Source organism: Octopus bimaculoides, chromosome 3, assembly GCF_001194135.2.
Source record: "Octopus bimaculoides isolate UCB-OBI-ISO-001 chromosome 3, ASM119413v2, whole genome shotgun sequence".
In the NCBI taxonomy this organism is placed as follows: domain Eukaryota; kingdom Metazoa; phylum Mollusca; class Cephalopoda; order Octopoda; family Octopodidae; genus Octopus; species Octopus bimaculoides.
In genome coordinates, this window is record NC_068983.1 from 107,147,333 (window position 1) to 107,152,507 (window position 5,175).

The following is a 5,175-nucleotide window of genomic DNA, read 5'->3' on the forward strand; positions in this document are numbered from 1 at the left end:
ATATATATATATATATATATATATATATATATATATATATATATACACACATCAATATGTATATACATATATACATATATACATATATATATAATACATACATATACACAGGATGCATTCTAGAAGTTTAGAGACATTTTTAGACAAGCAGATATAACTACCTTACATTAATGTAATTTTAGTATATCATTCTATAGATCTAATAAGCTGACCTGCCAACTTTTGTTATTCCAGATTGAAGGAGACAGCTGTAACAGTACTTTGCACTTACCCTACTGAGCACATCTAACTAATTTGTGGATTGTAATCGGTACATGAAGACAATTTGGAAGCTTGCTAATAAAGCTTTTGCATCAAACTGAGAAAAAAATGATGTGGAAACTTATGAAATGCTCTAGACTACTTATGGATTAGCTTGTATGAGCTGAGCATTTGTTTTCCACAAGCATGAGAGGTCAGGCAAAACAAGTTCACCGAGAATCACATGATGATCCACTTTTTCAACAGCAAGAGCATCATCTACGTCTTCTGAATTCCATCTGGCTAAATGTTCAGCAAAAAGTATTTTGTGTAGGTTTTGAGGGAGTCCAGGAAAAGATTTTGTTGCAAAAAGCCAGAGTACCTGCACCAGAACAATGCATCAGTTCACGATTCCATTCTGGTAACTAGTTGACAGGGATGGGCATCAAAGCTGTCTTTCACCTTCCCTTCAGTCCAAACTTTGCTTCCTATGATTTTTGGCTGCTCTCCAAGCTAAAGGAAAAGATGAAGGAGGCTATGACAAGAGTCCTGGACACCTTCACTGTGGTGGTGGTGTTGGTGGTAGTGGTGGACTTCCATGAGACATTCACAAAGTGGCTGGAGTGCTACAAGTGCATTGAGGTCAGAAGATCCTACCTTGAAGGAAATGAGAATTTTGTTTGAAATTAATCTCTTTTGAAAAAGGTCTCAAAACTTCTGGAATGCATCTTTTGTGTGTGCGTGTGTGTGTGTGTGTGTGTGTATCCCTAATTGTTTACATTTATTAATTGTTAGTAAGGACACAATATTTAGTTTTGCAGCCATAATACAACCATCATATACTACCAAGTATAATAAAGGTTTACAAGTGAATATTGTAACTTACTTTCTGTGTTATCGGTGTCATATTCTCATTTTAAAGTTTATCTCCTCTATAGATTTCATACAGAATTCTGAGCTAACACTGCAAGTAAAGACATTTCATATACAAATATGTCTCTGTAAATAATGCGATTGACAATAGAAAAAATAGGTAATGGGTGTATATGCATATTTCAAGAATTATTGCTCTGTCATCAGTAGCACATCCAACACATTAACTACCCACAAACACATTGCTTAAAAACCCATGAAGTTCAGCCATGTAACATTGTTGGATAGACCAATTTACATATTAAGCATATTCATAGAAATGGGTATGTAAATTGCCTGCAATTAATATATACTAGTCACCAGGAATGTGTTTAATATGTAAATTTTTCTATCAGTAGTGTTACACTGCTAATCTTAGTGGATATTTAAGGAATGCGTTTGTGGATAGTCGATGGATTGGATGTGTTGCTGATGAAAGAGCAAGAACTCTTGAAATAGGTATATACACTCATTACCTATCTTTTCTTTCTTTGATTGCGTTGTTTACATCGATGTATTTGTATATGATGTCGTAACTTGCAATGCTGCGTCTGAATTCTATAATAGAAAATCTGTAGAGAAATGAGAACATTGCATTGCTAACACAAAAGTAAGAACCAATATTGACTTATAAACCTCTAATGTATTATGGTTGCAAAACGAAATACTGTGTCCTTGCCAGCAATATTTACATACCAGTTGCCAGTATTATGTTTAACATGTAAATTGGACTATCCAATTGTGTTACACCTCTAAACTTAGTGGGTATTTAAGCAATGTGTTCATGGATAGTTGATGCGTTGGATGTCATGCTGATGAAAGAGCAACAACTTCTGAAATATGCATGTACACCCATTACCTATTTTTCCTATCTTTGATTGCATTGTTTACATAGATATGTTCATATACGAAATTTCATGACTTGCAGTACTTTATCTGAATTTTATGGAAAATATATAGAAAAAAATTAGAAAATGAGAATTGTTTATATAATATACGTTTTTTCACTGACTTCCATAATCTGGTGCATCATTTTGATAACTTTGCAATTTCTTCTCTCTCATGCATCTCCTTTGCCTTTGTTGCTGTTGACAATGATTGTTGCCATGGCAATCATTAGGTATGGCACCTACTTATACTACCTGAATGACAATTTGCATGACAACCCAAATCTTATTCTACCAAACATTTTAAAAGCATTTTAGTTGTAAATCCTTATCAATTAGACACATTTCCTATCTTCATTTCCTTAATAAGTTTATCTATCATACTGCGGCCAACTTGAATGGCTGGTCCCTCTGTTTGGTTTGTGTCTGCTCACGATCTTCTATATTACCCTATTTCCCTTACTTCTCCACTTCTAGACTGATATTCTCTGTGTCCAACTCATTCCCTATCTCTAAACTGTCACTCCATTGGTTATGACAATGTGGGTTCCAGTTGATCTGATCAACGGAACAACCTGCTCATGAAATTAATGTGGAAGTGGCTGAACACTTTGCAGACATGTGTACCCTTAACATTGTTCCCAGGGAGATTCAGCATGACACAGAGTGTGACAAGGCTGGCCTTTTGATATACAGGTACTACTAATTTTTGCCAGCTGAGTGGACTAAAGCAATATGAAATAAAGTGTCTTGCTCAACTTGACGCCAGAAATTGAACTCACAACCTTGCAATCAAGAGCTGAATACCCTAACCATTAAGCCACGTGCCTTTCTTTCCCTACTTCTAATCATCAGTCATACTGTTTTCACTCAGTGCACTTACCTCTACATCCACCTTTTCTTCTCCTCTTTCCTAATCCTTCTCCTATTCAATTTGTACCTGGATCTCACATTTCTCTCTCTCATTCTCTTTTTCTCTCTCTCATTCTCTTTTTCTCTCTCTCATTCTCTTTTTCTCTCTCTCATTCTCTTTTTCTCTCTCTCTTTCTATCATTTTCCAGGTGGGCAAGCCATATATTCACCTCTTTGGCAAGACACATGTCTGTCTATCATAGTTTCTTATCTTCCATTCTATACGTGACTCAAACAAGGGTGCCTTATCTCATGGGTACTTGGTGATCTCACCAGTGCTGACACCATGTAAAAAGCACCCGGTACACTCTGTTAAGTTGGTTGGCATTAGGAAAAGTTGGAAGAGCATCCAGCTATAGAAATCATGTCAAAGCAGACATAAAACCTAGTGCATCTCTCTGGCTTGTCAGTTCTTGTTGAGCCATCAAACCCATGCAGGCATTGAAAAGGGGACGTAAAATGATGATGATGATAATGATAATGATGATGATGATGATGACGATGACAACAGTAATGACGATGTTAATCATTATGATGACGACGACGACGATGACAATAATGGTAGTGATGATGATGATGATGATGTCACTTGTTTTGTTCATTCAACTGCCACTTATGGAGAAAAAAACAAACTTTCCTGGCTCTTTCTTTTCAATGTCAGTGACAGTAAGTAACTTGTTATCATTCCATATGCAAACCTTTCCCCATGTCCTTTTGACTTTTCTCCTGTATGTTGGTTTGCAAACTGGAAAAACTTTACGCCATTGACACCAAAGAATATTGGTGAAACATTTCGCTCTACTGAGAACATCTAATGTCTAAGCTACTTGGTATATTTCCTCTGTTGAGTTCCTTTCTTTTAGTTCTTCTATACTTGACTCAGACAAGTACACACATATGCATGTATGTGTGTATCATATGGTCCCGGGTTCAGTCCCACTGCGTGGCATCTTGGGCAAATGTCTTCTACTATAGCCTCGGGCTAACCAAAGCCTTGTGAGTGGATTTGGTAGACGGAAACTGAAAGAAACCCGTTGTATACATATATATATATGTATGTGTATATGTGTTTGTCCCCATAACATCGCTTGACAACCGATGCTGGTGTGTGTATGTCCCCGTAACTTAGCGGTTCGGCAAAAGAGACCAATAGAATAAGTACTAGGCTTCTAAAGAATAAGTCCTGGGGTTGATTTGCTCGACTAAAGGCAGTGCTCCAGCATGGCCACAGTCAAAAGACTGAAACAAGTAAAAGAGTAAAGAGTATGTATGTATGTATGTATGCATGCATATACGCATGTATGTATGCATGTATGTATGCATGTATGTATGTACATATGTATGCATGCATGTATGTGTGTATGTATGTATGCATTTATGTATGAGTGTAGGTATGTATGTATGTGCGTATCTATGTATGCATGTATGTATGCATGTATGTATGTATGTACGAGTGTATGTGCATATGTATGTATGATATGTGTGTGTATATGTATGCTTATGTTTACATGTATATATTGGATATATGTTAAAATATATATGCATATGTATATTTATATCTGTACCTCTCTTTCTTTATCCCTCTCTCCACACACACACACACACACACAAACACATATATAGATATGGAGAAGAGAGAGAGAGAGATGGATATATATAATGCATATTTATGAAAGCTTGATCATTAATGAGACATTTCATTGTCCACCTGTCATCAATAACTTTCTTAGTGAAGATGGCGTGAATTCAGGGCCGAATACTTCAAATACATCTGCTGAAGGTTTTTCTGAAAGGTGCAATTAAATTTCATTTGCTTGCCTAAAAGCAATAAGCACCTTTGTGGAGAAATACTGTACAACAATACTTCACCAGCCCTGTTAATTTACCTTCTACAATGATAGACACATGCTCACAAATACATTTTCAAATGCACACACATATACACATGCACATACGCATGCATCCACATTTACACTTATATGCCTAAATACAACGGTTGTGGGATTCTGTTTCATCTCATTGAGGTTTACTGATGTTCATTCATCCAATCTTTCATTTTATGTCCTCTTTATTTTTTTTTCTATGCTGGCATGAGTTTGATGAATAGTTATTATTTATAAGATATTAGTATAGAGAAATACACACACACAAATATATATATATATACACACACACAGATATATATATATATATATATATATATATATATATATATATATATATA